This window comes from Chelonia mydas, chromosome 2, assembly GCF_015237465.2.
Source record: "Chelonia mydas isolate rCheMyd1 chromosome 2, rCheMyd1.pri.v2, whole genome shotgun sequence".
NCBI classification, from domain to species: Eukaryota; Metazoa; Chordata; order Testudines; family Cheloniidae; genus Chelonia; species Chelonia mydas.
The window spans coordinates 254,285,376-254,301,054 of record NC_057850.1 but is presented as its reverse complement, the minus strand read 5'-3'; the positions used below and the strand labels follow the sequence as shown (position 1 = coordinate 254,301,054).

The 15,679-nt window shown below is 45.9% G+C and overlaps 1 protein-coding gene across 6 annotated transcripts in view; it reads left to right on the top strand.

Annotated features, from left to right (window-relative positions):
- The window catches only part of GJC2 (gap junction protein gamma 2), a 118,517-nt gene that overhangs the window by 31,881 nt on the left and 70,957 nt on the right, over positions 1-15,679 (top strand). For 4 of the 6 annotated variants that reach the window (XR_006289161.1, XM_043541682.1, XM_043541681.1 and 1 more), the window contains one exon: positions 2,971-3,071. The gene's annotated coding sequence lies outside the window, so the exon portion shown is untranslated. Of the gene's footprint in view, positions 1-2,609; positions 3,072-13,575; positions 13,908-15,679 lie in introns of those variants that run through there. The other 2 variants (XM_043541685.1, XM_037891238.2) reach the window with 2 other exon arrangements.

Here is a 15,679-nt window from a genome sequence, read left to right as displayed (position 1 = left end):
TGAGTCTGGCTGCTAGTTGAGTAGGACATTATCTGAAGAACACCCAGCTCCGGTGCTCCATAATCTGTTCTGAGCACCACCAAATGGGATGCCAGGTGTTGGCTTTAACCGATGAAGCCCTAAATGGTTTGGGACTTGGTTTACCTTGGGGGCCGCCGATGGAGCCATCCCCCCTCCCCCCGCACCTTCAGGTGGGTGTTCAGCCCACATGGGTCTCTACCCGCTTCTCTGGGCTGGCCAGCGGGCACCCGAAGCTGTCCTCGGCCATGAAGATCTTGGTGTCTCCTGTCTCCTTCTCCAGCCCCATGGTGGCTCCGCTCATGCGCTGCCTCCGGGGTGCCCAGGGCTCTGCGGGCTCCGCTGCTGCCCTGAAGAAGTGGGCAGAGACCCACCTGGGCTGAACACCCACCTGAGTGCCCCGCTGCCTCCACGGGCTAATCTCTGCTCGCCTCCCCTGGCCGCTGGGTCCTTGCGAAGCAGGTGGCTGCAGCCCCTGTGCCTGAGCTCGGGCACCTCCTTGTCTCCCCAGGAGCCCGGGAGGTTCTGTGCTTCTAACAATATGTTTTAACATAAGTGGTGCAGGGTGGCAGCGGAGCCCTGCATAAAACGTGGGGGTGCTGCAGCACCTCCTGCACCCAGGGCCGCTGTTGGGGGTGCGGGAAGCAAAAGGGGCAGCTGCCCCAGGGCCTGGCGATTTAAAATGGCCCGGGGCTCCTGGCCCCTGCCATTGCTACCGCGGCTGGAGCCCTGGGCCCTTTAAATCACTGCCAGAGCCCCGGGGGCACAGCCCGGCCAGCACTGAAGCCCTGGCTGGGGGAGGCTAGCCTCCAGCCCTGCTTCTTCTGGCCGAGGCCCCGCCCCTTCCAGGGGCCCAGAGCCAGCCCCCACACCTTGCCCAGGGGCCGGCAATTCTGTTGGAACCCTGCCCACACCCCTAGTTCCCTTGCCTATGGTCCCAGCTGCCACCCCATGGCCTGTGTCCAGGTCTGGACCTGCACCTGGGGTGGACAAGGGTCTGATTTTATTTTTCTTGGCTGGGTCCTGGGGGTGGGGGGAGGGCACGAAAATGAAGCTGCACACAGGGCCCCACTAACTCTAAAACCACCACTGAGTCCCAGTGATTGGAGTAAAATATTCCTAGATTATAAAACCAGCAGGGGCCATTCTGACCATCTGGTGTAAGCACCTGCATAACACAGTGTGACATTCCCCAGGGTACAATCTGGACTGTTGAACAGCTGTGTCCTCTCAACCCTTCAACCTGCACACTGCTTCACTGTGAGAATAACCACTCTTGGTCTGTTTACACACCGCCTGTAGCATGCAAAATCACTCCTACCTGAATTATATAACTGCTTCTAGCCACCCACTCCTGAATTATACTGCAGAGTGACACCAGCAAATTCCCAGTCCCAGACATATCCCCAGAAGAGTGCATCTTGTACTGCCTAGCTCTTTCCTTCTGTTTTCCTGCAGTAAAAGCTCATAGAAAGTCCATTGTTTCATTAATAGAAAATTATATGCACAAACCCTGTTATCTCAAATGGAAGTTCCAGACACTTCAGTCCAAACACACACTAGTTTAGATAAAACAAGTTTATTAACTACAGAGAGAGAGAGAGATTTTAAGTGACTACCAAGTAATGAGGCATAAAAGTCAGAATTGGTTACAAAGAAGTAAAAGGTAAAACACAAACTAATACCTAACTTATCAAGCTAAGTGGACTTAAAGCAAAAAGGTTTTTCTCACCACAGGATCACAGCAGTCTAGCTGGATATTTCAGGCAAGACCTCTCCCCCAATTCGACGATGCTCCTTTTATCTTTCAAATGTTGTTGATGCCATGAGTAGAGATGAAGGGAAAGAGGTGATTTGTATCCTCTGTTCCTCATTTTTATATCTTTCTCTCCTCTCTGAGAATCATCTCCAGCTGGGGGACAGGTGACAGCAAGTCTGTCTGCCAAGGTGTAACTTTCTCACTCACACCCTTCTTCCTGCCAAAGGCTGCTTAACTGAGTGATTATCCAATTGATTTTGTTGCCACCTGGCTGAGGCATCAGTTTGCTCTTTTCTCTGAGGAACTGGTTTGTGCCAGCTTTTCTAAACATGGAGCATGTCTCAGTAATGTTATACAGTAGAATCTTATAACTTTACATACAATGTTGCCACACATGTTTTACCATGACAATAATGATCAGCAAATTATGAATTTTCAAATGATACCTCACAATGCCTACTCTGTATACAACTTATCATAGTCTTGTAAAACTGGTGAACATAAGGGTACAGTCTGTCACATACTGTCCCCAGAATCTCACCCAGTAATCCCTAGTCAAGCCCATAACTTCTGTGTGAGCTAGAATATGTCTTTTAGAAAAACATCCAGTCTTGAGTTAAAGACCTAGTGACAGAGAATCCACCACACCCCTAGTTAAATTGATTCAATGGTTAATTACCCTCACTTAAAAACGTGCACCTTATTTCTAGTCTGGAGTTGTCTAGCTGCTCTCTTTTTCTGAATGGGAGTATGGGTTTCAGAATCTGACTCCTACCAAACCAGGGTAGAGCTGGGAGTAAAAACCAGATGTCCTGTCCTTCTCCTTTGTCTTTGCTCCACAATACGTATATTGTGTTTTTATAACATTCTCTGCAGGTCATTTGACAGAAGTGCAAGAAGGATATTCTTTTACTGGTGCCCAGCCTTTGTGTTTTGTTATGGTGCCTTTGTAGTAGCTGCCCATGATCACATGCCCATGGGGTGGTATCTCTGTCAGGAAGAAGTGAATGAAGCAAGGGGCAAAACCTTTGATTGAAAAATGTGTACTATTCTTGGCAGTTCTGCAGATGGAACAATGAGACCCTTGAGAGCGGAATCTGAAATGATGCCTCATAGTGCTTGGTGGGGAGAGCTGCCTGCCTGAACCCAAAGAATGATGAATTGTCTTTCTTTCCTTTTTTTTTTGTTTTTAGTACTGAAGCCACCAGCAGCAGCAATTTTGTCAAAACTTTCCGGCTATGCAGTGAAGATCTGCAGCTACGAAGCAGCTTTTTTTTTTTCCTCTCCGTGAAAGGTAGGGAACTCCTCATAATTCGGTTAATAATATACAGCTCAATGTGTATCTCAGGCAGGAATAAAATACGATTTTCACAGCAAGGGGTCACCTCACACTTTAACCTTTGCCTTTGTGGGATTCCAAGGTGTTGACCCTTGTGATATGGACAAGATTGGAAAGAGTGAAACTCGGCTTACCTTCTGGTTTCCCTTATGCCAACTTTCAAAGTCTTTATGTTAAAGATGAGCTTCAGCTGTAGAATTGAGACGCCAGTCTGTATTTTGAATACCCCCAAATTTGGATCTGCGGTATTGGTTCAGCCCATTAAAAAGATGAGGGTGGGTGGGAACTTGATCCAGATCTGAAATAGAACGTGGGTAAGATTTTCAAAAGTGCCTGAGTAATTTAGTAGCCTAACTCTGCTTGAAACTTAAAGCTTTACACATTTTTTACTGAAGTCTGTTTGCAAAATTGAGATCTGGATCTAAATTTGGCTTTCAAACACGACAAGCAATTTTCTATGGAAAAAGATCCTGGGTCTGGCTCCCCTACCCTGTATAGTCAGTACGTTTTCCATTTTCTTTCTCCCATGCATCAGCTGGGGCAAGAAACAAAGTTTTAAAAGCAGGAAAGCTGGATTGCAAAACCACAGGGGCAGGTGCGTGAAATTATTTTTAACTCCTCTTGTTCGGTTGACGAGGCTTCATATCAATGGTGCCATTTATAAACGAAAGGAATTTTGAAAATTAAACGGTTTTGAAAATGTCCTTTTGAAACTTGGAGGTTTCAGTAACTTTGTTGAAGTTGAGCTGCAGAGCACAAAGAAACTGTGTGTGAGTGTGTGTGTGAGAGAGAGAGACTCACCTGTTGTATCACATCTTTAGGACAGTAAGTTCACCAGGGCCTGGAATGTAAATGTACCTGTACCGCACATACCTGGCCTGGTTGGGGCACTAGAGATATGTTTACAGCCTCCCAGCCCGGGTAGACAAACCGGCACTAGCTTCACTCGTGCAAGTGCGCTAAACGTAGCAGTGTGGCCGTTGCGGCACTAGCCACTCGAGTCCAAGCCCGACTGACCCCTGGGTCTGTGCTTGGCTGGCTAGTCTGAACTGCCACCTGTGCGGTAACATTCCCACTGGCTATTTTTAGCACGCTCGAGCGGAGCTAGCATGATCTGTCTCCCTGGGCTGGGAAGCTCACTGCCAGTAGGGTGTAGACATACCCTAGGTGCTACTGTGATATCAATATGGCATTGCCAACCTCAGTCAGGAATCACGAGTCAGGCCCCACAAAAATCATGGCATTGGTTTAAAAATCACTTGGGCTGTTTAATCATCTATTTTGGGTAGTTTGTGTTTACCTTGAGGTTTTTGAGCCTTCAGGGTGCACTTGGTTTGCATTTATAAGCTTTTCCCCACCGTCATGAGGGCTAGAAATTTACTGTTTTTAAAAACATGCAAGCTGAGAGTCTGATGTAACCACATGACTCCAGAAGCTGAAGCTTTAAGAGAAACCTCATTAATTCTCATGAGACCAGCAATAAAACTACGAGGTGGACTGGCAACACTGCATAGATGATGATAACCACGAGGTTACGGCATATTAGTTATACCAGTTATTCAGTCTGCATTTGTTGTAATGTCAAGGTGCAGAATAACTCTACCAGCCTAGGGGTATTTTTAAAAAAGAGAATTTCAGGTGCTCAGTCAATTACTCAATGGCTTTTTGGAAATCATAGAATCATAGAATATCAGGGCTTGAAGGGACCCCAGGAGGTCATCCAGTCCAACCCCCCGCTCAAAGCAGGACCAATCTCCAACTAAATCTATTTAAAGTTCCTATCTGGCCCCTATTACTGTCATATCTGAGCACCTCATGGTCTTTAATGTGTTTATCCACAGCATAGTGTGGTAGGGCAGTGCTATTATCCCAGTTTTACAAATGGGAAACTGAGGCACAGCAAGCCTAAGTGACTTGCCCATGTGGTCACACAGGAAACCAGTGGCAGAGCAGGAGTTGAACCCAGGTCTCCCAAGACTAGTTCCCTAATCACTGGACCATCCTTCTCCCAGACAAAAACCCATTCTCTTTTCCTCTCCTCCCTTCCCCAGTTCCCCTTGGACCAAACATGGCTGCATAAGCCGTGGCTGCAAAAGGGAAAAAGTAGAGGGTGATTGTATTCATTTGGTCTTAGCTTGTCTTGCAGTACTGTGAAAATAAAACTAAAGGTCTCTAATGCGAGTGCTCATGCATTGGTTGGGAAAACCCTGCATTTGGATGCACAAAATTAGGTGTGCATACATATTTTTGCAGGTAGAACCTAGTCAATGGACCGGATCCTATGGTTCTGTTAGAAGGTAATGCTGCCTAATTGGGCCCAGTGTTTCTAAGGGGAAAGAAGGTGAAATTGGAGCTCTAGCCTTAGCAAATATGAACAGATGCATAACTTAACCTCCTTACTGGTAGTTCCTGCCTGAATCTCTTTGCAGTGATGGAATGTGGGCAGGTTCTTTCAAGAGCTGTTGCATCAGTGAGATGTAAAGCACCTTGAAAGGCTATGTACAGGTGAGGTAGAGCAAGGAGTGCATTTTGGGAATGCATTTCACTTTGGACTCCCATGCCAAGGGGATTATGCAGCAGTGGTGTAGATACGTCCATTTGTGTTCCCAATGAGCTTGGTTTGCCACTGCCTTTCCCCCTGGGCAAAGTGGTGGTAAAATGCCACCATGCAATCTGGCTGGTGTTTTACATCTACTGCGCAGTGACTGAGCATAGTGTAAATGATTATGTGAGGAGGTGCAGAATGAGGTTCACATATGCAGTTTTGGCAACTCTCATGTTGTTTGGTATTTTTTCATGAAACCCCAATTTTAGGAATCATATGAACAGATTTCAGCTTTCATGGAAAAAAAAAAGTTTAGAAACTTTCAGGTTGCAGAGAAAAGTGTGAAAACATGACCCGCTAAAGCCTCAAAAACCAAAAGTCAAATAAAGAGAACCCAACTGTTTTAAAATTTATTTTAAATAACCTCATGAATTTTAAGATGATTTCATGATTGTTGAGAGTCCGAGCCATGATTTTGGAGCTCTTGGGTGGGCAGTTGCATACACTGAAGCACATTACATATGTTTTCTCAAGCACTGACACAGCAAAGAACTTTGTTTTAATACATATCTTGGTGTGTTTTTAGGCTGATTTTTCTCTTTCACCAGTACAACTCTACTGACTCCAATGGAGTAAATTTTTATTTGCATCAATGTAAAAGGAGAACTGGGCCCATTTAGTAATAACTTTAAAAATAACATAGGGCCATACCCTTTGAGGCATGCTTAGCATTTATTTTGTCCTTCCTCAGGGAAAGAGAGCAGACCCTTAGTACACCCTAAAGCAAATCCTGGAGGTCTCTATTTATCTTCAGAGTACTTAGGCAGAGCAGTGAGTACTATGTGCCTTATTTATAAATACTCCTGGGTCTCCGTTAGAGTTTCGTGTCTTTGCCTGTCTCTTTCTTACAAAGTTTAGTAAGAAACAGCCACGTGAAGTGCATGAATCCAACACAGGTGACTTAGATGGGTGGAGGGAGGGAATTTTCCTTCTGTCTTTGGGATTGGTCCCAGAATGCTTATGCTTTCTAGTTTGGGGGGGGTGTGTGTGTTTGTGGCTTTGTCAGCTCTCTCTCCAAAGCAGAAATGAAAAAAAGACGTGCCCTGGCCCATGGCTTCTGTTCCAACGGACCAAGTTTCTGCTGCATCTAACCATCAGCAGTGAAGGGCATGCTGTGGATAGGGCCAGATCCTGTGTTCTTTGAACATTCAGCCTCCCATTTCAATCACAGTGTTGGGTCATGCCTGTATATGCTTGGTTTTCCCTTATTTATTTCGAATTTCTAAAATTCCGCCCTATGGCTAAGGGCATAGTAACAGAACTGATTAAACACACTTGCAAATCTGTCCCTGTTCAGAGGCAAAAGAGAGAAGGACAGTCCCTAAAACAACTAGTCCTTCACCTCTCCCTTAGCCAGGCATACCCTTTTCACCCATTTGTCCATTTCATCCACTGGGTTTGTCTTTAACCAAGATTGGGTTGGGGCAGGACTGTCTCACAATTGAGTCCCTCTCCATCCTTTCTTATAATGCTGAAAAAAAGAGATTATGCTTTAAAGATTATCAAATTTGAGTCTGCTAGACCCAGGCACTCGCAGAAATCCGCTGTCTCTCATACAGGCAGCAGGCAGTGTGTTCTAATGGTTAGGAGCGCTGGCCTGGAAGTCACAAGGCCTGGCTTCTGTTTCCGGCTCTGCTACTCACCTCCTGTGTCACTCTGGGCAAATCACTTTGCAGCTGTTTTCCCACCCTTTGTCTGTCTTGTCTGTTTAGACTAAGAACTCTTTGGGGCAGAGACTAGCCCCTACAGATAGTGGAAGTTCATTGTTTAGCGGGCCTCTCTATTCGTCCGCAGGACGGGGGTATGCGTCGGGGAGAAGCTGCAGGGGTACTGATGGTTGGGGTGCGCTGAGGGTTACATAGGCTACTCCCTTATGGGTATTTTGTAGCTTTTTTAACCAAGTCAGATGTTTGCCCCCCATTCCACTGTGTACGGTTTGCTCCGTACTGCATCAGGGTTCACCAGGCTAGTCGGCAGATCTTATTATTAGTTAGCGCTTTTTTTGTTTGTTTGTTTTTTTGTTTCGAGGCATTGGCCTAATATTCCGGAGATTTGGGTATGCCCAACCCCTTTGCCTACCCCTATTCCCTCGTCCTTGGGAGCGACCCTTAGCATATCCTTCCTGGTTCCCGATGGTCCCTTTTGTAGCGCTCTCATTTGTATATGTAACAGCAGGTTTTATTGCCGCCCTATAAGAGACCCGTTTTTTTTTTTTAATGGTGGATCGCAGTCCAGAGTGAGTGGTTATTTGTTCCCCCAGGTTAGCTGGGTGATTATTTTGCCAAACTTCAAGTTTACCAGAGTAATACAGGGCCAAAGAGGCAGCGCAATCCCTTAAGGACCGGACACTGAATGCTAACTCATTTATCAAGGTGGCACCCTCGATTGCCACCAGGCCAGCCGTTATTTGCATTAGAGCCCATCGGGTTAAGTAATTTTCAGGGTCCTTGTTAGGCTTTTGAGTGGAGGCTACAGCTTGTGCTATAAAGTTACGCCTGCCTGTTTGTTTCCCAAATGTCGCCATCAGGGCCAGGAGACCATCGGCATTGATGACTGCTATTTTATCCAGGGTGGCTCTAATTTCCGGGGCTGCACATACCCCCATGAATCGATAGATTTCTGGGGTAGTTAGCCCTTCTTTGCCTGCCAGTAAAACTGCATTGTTGCACCATTTAGAAAAGGTGTTTTGGTTCAGGGTCCCCAAATAATTAGCCATTGCTTTTAAATCGGTGGCTGACACTGGGACTGTAGTAATGGTCATGCTACCCCCACCATCTACGGGGGTTGTCACCGTGCATCGTTGGATAGCTGCTGTCAGGGCTATGGGAGTGGGAGTGCACCCGTAGTGTAGACATATTTGCGGATTATTTTAAATAGGGTTTTTTTTGGTTTTTGGGGGGTGTTTATTTTTTTTTTTAAAGTTGGGGTGTTTTTGGACAGTGTTTGATTCCATTTTTTTGCTGTAACTGCTGCAACCTGATGGGTTGCAAACCCTAACTTCTGCTAGGCTGCTTAATAATTGATTCGCAGCGATTATGGCTTGCAGGAGCTCTACCCTGCTCTAATATTAGGCTTTTTATTATGCTTTGTAGGACCTGGGGTTTTTTTATAATTTTTTAAATTTGTTTTATAATTTTTTGTTTTGTTTTTAATGTTTTTATAGTATTTTTAAGCACGTTTAATTAGCCATGGATTCCCGTACTTACTGCTTTCCAGTTTTTTGCGTTTTGCTTTTTTGTGCTGAGCTTTTCACGCAGTGTGGTGTTTTTTGCTTGGCAATTGGCCAGCTGGAGGAATGCCTCGTTACAGGCTTCCCATAATAGCCAGAGTGCAGCCAGATCCCTTTTTGATGGGTTTGAAGGTTTATAAATCAACAAATATTTTGCCAATTTGTCTTCTAAATCGGCTATTGTGTGGACATTGGCTATTGCTTGTTCTGTCCATGGGCTGTGGCCAAATTTTTGCAAGATCTGTTTAAAAGGGGTGATCTTTTGCACACATGGCAGCTTTTTTAGCTCTGCCAGCGTATTGTCCGTAGGGGACTCTTTTCGTTTGAATATTTTGTATTTAAGGTATTCAATTGTTATTTTTTAATTATTTTAAGATTTTGTGTTTGCCCGTGCCAGTGCCGGGGCTTATAACTTCTTTCTGTTGCCCATCAAAGTGCTGGGACTTACAATTTTAACCCTCTCTGGGCCAGAGGGAGAGACGCTAAGCCTCCCTCTGTATCACTCAGCCTACTACCACCGAGGCTTCATACACTAAATATAAAAATCCCTCCCAGGATTAGAGCAAGAAACACTAAGTTCTCCTCTTGAGCTCAGTCTTGCTACGGCTGAGGGTGTCTGCCCCTAGGATTTTTCGGTTTGGAGCAAGGATCTCTAAGTCCTCCTCCTACTGCCTGCATTCTCCACCAAAAATGTTAGGCTTAAACAAAGCACACGAGATCTTTTATAGGGGAGAAGGCAACACGCCGCATTTATTGAGAATACAGCAGTTAGCGTATGCTTTTCAATCACACCCACCCACCACGCACACAGTCCCGCCAGTCGATGTTTATAGTTACCAGTCCAGAATCTGGATTAATTTAGTGGCCAGCCAGATTGGTCGCAGAGGGGAGCCGGGCTTTGTTGGTCACAATCCGATGCTTTTGGAGTAGTGGCAAGATGAACCCAAAGTCCCATGGCCAAGCACCCTGTTTTTATAGGGTTTTGTTGTTGTTGAAGTTTATGGATTTTGCTGTTTCAGTTTATGACCGGTTACTCCTTAATTAGTGTTATTTTTTGATGTTAACATTTTAAAACACCACCGAGAGGGTCATTCTGTCCTGGATTTGATTTAATCAATTGTCTGTAGGGGTGTCAGCCTCCACCTCAGGGTCGTCAATCTGCCATTTCTTAATTATGGGTGTGCGTTGATGGTTCTTTGGCGTTAATAGGTTTTTATAAGTGTTTTGGTTTTTTTTGGACCATTTAGTTAACAATGGCCTTTACACCTTTTTTTTTTTTTTGGATGCACGCATTTCTTATGTACACAAACAATCTTTTACAGAGACCTTTGAGAATACACACAGCAGTATTTTATATCGAGCGAAAAGATATTGTAAATTAAACCTTGCTAAATTTTATAACCAAAACAATTCACATTGAGGCCCAGGCCTTCAACGTTTCTTTAATTTACTTAACATAGACACAATACAGGATTCTCTTACTAACTAAACCTTAAAACAAAAAACTAAAAGGGCCCAATTTGTAATGCATATGGGAAACAGAATCCCATAGTCCCAGAGGGTCATTCCTTTTTGCTATTTAAAAAGGGTGGCTGGCAGGATGAAATCAAATCATACATTACTTCTCATAGTACAATTATAAAATTCTGCTCCTACAGGGGGACAGACCTCGAGTTCCGCTGTGCCTCTGAAATCCAGGTCCAGCAGTTTAAACCCAGTGTGGTGTGGACGCACTAGCACAAGCTTGGAAACATTGAGTTCATGAGCCTGGGTCCCACAGACCCAGCGTTACAATGCTGTGTACACAAACCCGAAAAGGGCCCCTGTGATCCATGAGACTCTATCTTCTTTAACCCCTCTGGTGATGGCTAGGCCACAGAGAAGCTGCTGAGTCTGTCATGCTTCTGTATCAGAAATAAGACTAACTCCAGCCGTTGCTTATACACACCAGATGTGTTCACCATAAGATCCTTTAGTGCTCTGCCAGGTATAGCTGAAGTTCATTTAAATGAGGTATTTTACACACAGTGCCTCCTGGTGGCTGAGTGGCATAATATGGATTAGCATTCCACTGCACAGCCCTCTATCGCGTTGGCTAACACAGGTGGGTCTTGGAACTCAGGCAGTAGAGGCTCACGGATTCAGATCCAGAGGTCCGAGGTTCGCTGCCCACAGCCCACGCGCAATGCAAATGGAAAATGATGCATCCAGATTACAAATGCTTGTTGCTTACAACTGGATCAAGCCACGTAATTTCTTCTTACAACTGTGTGTGTTACTGTCCCTAGGAGAGATGCAGCATCTGTGTTGCCAAATAGGATTTGTGGCCAAAAGGAGCTTTTTGGTGACATGGACCCTAGAAATGAGGGTGCGGTCATCAGATCATTATATACCTCTTGCAAATATATGTAGGCCCAAATTTTCAAATGCAGCTACTAATTGTGAGCACTGGGAGCTCATTTTAACACCACGGGCCACAATTCCAGTTCAAGTCAATGGGAGCTGCAGGTGCTTTGTACCTCTCTATATTCAGCCCCTTAAAAAGCTGGGCACTCAGAATTTGAAGCCCCCCAAATGACTATTCTTGAAAACACATTAGCTCAGTTTCTCCAAGTCGCACCCACTGAGCAGTGTAATTGGCATCGCTACATTTGGCGGTGCACAGTGTCTGCTTTCTCTTCATGACAGCTGTGGTTCCTTCCGCAATGCAACAGCTTCCAAAAGCTAAAGATATTTTTGTTTGAATGCAGCCAGGAAGGCAGTCAGTTTTTACAACTGCTTCAAGGCTTGGCTTCCGGCAGAAGCAGATCTAATTTGTCATCCAGCAGCTGTCAAAAGCACTGTAAAATCCTTGGACTCCTCCTGTGTAGAGAACAAACAAACCAATGGGAGATCGGTTGAGAGTGCAGGGACTGATTCTTCACCACCTTGAAACTTGTGTAGTCACTTACACTTGGGCAGAGTGGGTGTTCAGTGATTAGTCAGTGTTTTACATCTACTTTGCGCTGAGGTAAATGATGACACCACAGTGCATGGGAATGGAGAATCCACTATCTCTGCAACATTGGCCCTGCTTTTCAGTACAGACTTCCTTTGTCTTATGTTATCTGGGATGGAAACACATGCTAGAGCTCAAGGATGCTATCATGTATTGGCTCAGTTCCTGATCCTGCAACAGGATCCACACAGAGAGAGCTTTATGCTTACTCAGAGTCCGTGGAAGTTAGTTGGATGCTGTGCAGGTGTAAGGATCTAACCGTTGGGATACATTTGCAGGATCAGGGCCATAGTTCATAGGTGATTATGTGGGCCCTAGAGAGGCTGGCCCATGGAAAGGATATAAACCTTAGTGCTACAGACAGCTGATGGAGATTCTCCTTTAGCCCAGATAGTACAGATGCATGTTTTAGGAGCCAAGAGACAAAGTTTCTGTCATTACAATTGGCTGTGATTGATAATTGTGGTGATCCCAGTGCTGGCTGCAAGGGTGAAGCACCGAGATCCCTCTCTGTCAATGCCAAGAGGATAAAATCTGCCCTGCTCCTTGCAGAGATGCCCAGCCTAGTTACCCCGAATCTGATGGCCAATTGCCACATGGCATGAGGCAGCCACACAGGCAGGACCTGACAGGAATGTAAAGTTTGTTTTTCCCCTATGGAAAGCTACAGGGGAAAAGCGGCAGGGTTCCTGCTGTAGAACCAATGGGGAGTTGTTTCTCTTCACCAGCTCTGGGGCTCCATGCTCCCTCTCCAGATACTGGCCACCCTGGCTCCAATGCTCAGGTCTTGTCTGCCAACAGCGGAGCCGGGAACCCCTGGCTATTGCACAGTGCAAAATGGAGCCATGGGAAAGTGAATGGGGCCTCGGTGGGAGCTAGAGCTGGCTGGTCACTTTTGGGTGGCATGTCTCTCCATCGGAAAATGCTGATTGGATAAAAGTGAAAAGTTTCACAGAAACGTGTCGCCTTTGACCATGACACGTTTGGAAATGAAAACCAGCCTTTCAGTCAGGGCGCTAGGTTCCATTTTGCCCATTTAAGAACGGGGCCGTTTCGATTTTTCCCTCTCTAAATGGCTTTTCATTTCGATTTTTCATTTGACATCTGGCGGTGTAAAACAAAACCAGTGTCAAATCAGAATGAAACATTCTGATGGACCCAAAATACAACTTTTTTTGTGGGTGTGGAATTTTGGTTCAGAGAAAATGTTGACGTTTTTTGTTTCCATTCCAGAATGGAAGAAATTTCAAAATAGTAAAATTCCTCCACAAATGAAAAATCCGGTTCCTGCACAACAGGAGCTGCTGTGCATTGAGCGCTCTGGAAAATCAGGGACTTTAGTTGGGTGCTTGAATATGCATGTAGGAGCCTAACTTCAGGTCCCTGTTGTTGGGTTTTTTTTAAAATAACTTGGCCCTACTTCCTTAGTTCGACACCTAGATAAGTGCCCTGATTTTTTCTGAGGTACAGAGGGCTCTGTGCTGTAATTGGAGTCATCATATTGTCGTTTTTCTGGATGAATTTCAGACCAGAATAAAACTCTTGGGGGGAACTGGCAGAGGAAAAAAAGACTCCTTTGTCCCCCCAGTGGAAAGGAATCTGCAGCACGTCTTCTTGATGTTTACTCAGTCCATGAGTCAGCCTTCCCATGCCCCGCTCCTATTGGAGGGACCATCTCTCTCAGGGAACTTTCCCCAGCCAAGCTCCAGCATTAGAGTCTCCAGGCTTGTGCAGCGGGAAGAGAGATTGATTTGAAGGAGGGGAGGAAAAGAAACAGTTTGAAGCTCTGCCTTTGCCGGCTGTTCCTGCCTAAATTCCCGGGCCGGCAGAGTCCATGAAGCGGGCAGGGAGTGGGAACAAGCCGTGGAAAGTGTGTGATTCTTTCCCTGCTGGGAATGAAGATACCAAAGCCAAGAAGGATGGGACGGTTTTGCAGAGCGCTGAGTCCAAGAATTCTCAGTATGTTGATTTTCTTTTCCTATGCTGCTTTTAGCCTGAAAGTGCTGCTGATTCTTCTACAGGAGCTTTGAAAATGATCCCTCTCTTGAGCCAGCTCTGCCAGTGCTCAGACATCTCCTATCTTCTGTCTTTATTTTACTTCCTTTTATCTCTCATTGGGACATCTGCATGGGAACGGAGGGCCCGATTCTCCATTGCTCTGCACCTTGTGCCATCGATTACACCAGTGCAAAATGCAACCATTCCAATCTGGTAGCATTTTATACGCAGTTTGCCCTGGTATAATCACCTCCACAAGGTGCAGGGCATGAGAAATGTGGCCCATTTCTTTGCTGTATAGTGGGTCCTCCAGGTGCAAGTGCTGAGTGTCCCCAACTCCCATAGCCCTTGAGGGTTTGGGGTCTGATCTGGCATTTTCTGAAGCCAATGGAAAGACTCCTATTGACTTCAAGGGATTTTGGATCAGGCCCTGGGCCTGGTACTTGTACCCTGCTTAGGGTGAGCAGACAGCAAGTGTGAAAAATCAGGATCGGGGGGGGGAGAATAGGAGATTGTATAAGAAAAAGCTCCAAATATCGGGACTGTCCTTATAAAACTGGATCTTTTTTTCCTGCTAGAAGTAACGACCCCCAGTGACTTCAGACACAAATGCAGATTGTGACTTCACTGATTGCAAGGGACAATGAAGCCGCAGGAGTGGTTGGGAGGGCAGATCAGTTAATTCTGAACTATTACCAAACAGGAGGAGAGGCAGACAGAAAGCACCCTCTCACCGCAGAATTGCCCGTTAACAGAATGGTCCCGGGAGGAGGCCCCAGCAGCTCCGTAACGTTAGATTTCCGCACCTAGAAATGCATCTGGAAGCACTTAGCTTTCAAAGGTCTTTTTCTGTTAGCTGGTAACGGCTTGTTGGGTTTGAAATGCTTCAGTCTGAGGAGCAGAGCGTCCCGCATTGCTGGCAAAGGGGGAGAGAACTGGCTTTTAGCGCTGCTGGGGTAGGTGGGAGGAGACTCTGAGAAGCTACCAAGGGGCCCGGTGCCCCCTGCATGCTGTTGAGCCCAGCTCTGCAGGGGCTGCCCAGAGCACTGGGATTGGAGTGGGGAGGGTTAAAAATAAGTTATAGTCAGATAAGGACACCTTCTCTTGAATGAGATCATCCACCTGGAGTCCAGCACACTTTGAATCACCGTAACTTTCCTGAGTGTCCCTGTGCAGACAGGGCCTTAGAGGAGCTTTCTGCTTGTCCTTGTGAGTCCGAATGTCCTGAGTCACTGGCATGCACTGCTGCCTCCATCCCTGTGCAGCAAAACACGTAAGCATCTGCTTGACTTTTAAGTCCTTGGGACTTAAGCACAGGGGGTCTGGTGGACAGAGCACTGGCCTGGGATTCAGAGAAGCTGGGCTCTATTCCCAGTTCTGCCACTGCCCTGATGGCTGACCCTGGGCAAGTCACTGCACTGTTCTGTGCCTCAGTTTCCCCATCTGTAAAATGGGGATAATGATACAACTCTCCTTTGTAAAGCACTTGGAGATCCCTGGGCAAACCGAGCTAGGTATTATTATTTATTATAAAAGTTAAGCATGCCCTTACGTGTTTTGCTGAACTAGGGCCCGTAATTGTCCCTGGCAGGGAAGCCTACATGGCTGCTTAAAGAAGCAGCTTGTTTTCCTCCTTGAATAACATGATTCATGTGGTGGCTGCTCTGCACAGTTTCACCTCTTCCTGTACAAAGAACTGTTCCTTGTGGGTCCTGTGAGATAACAAAGTACAG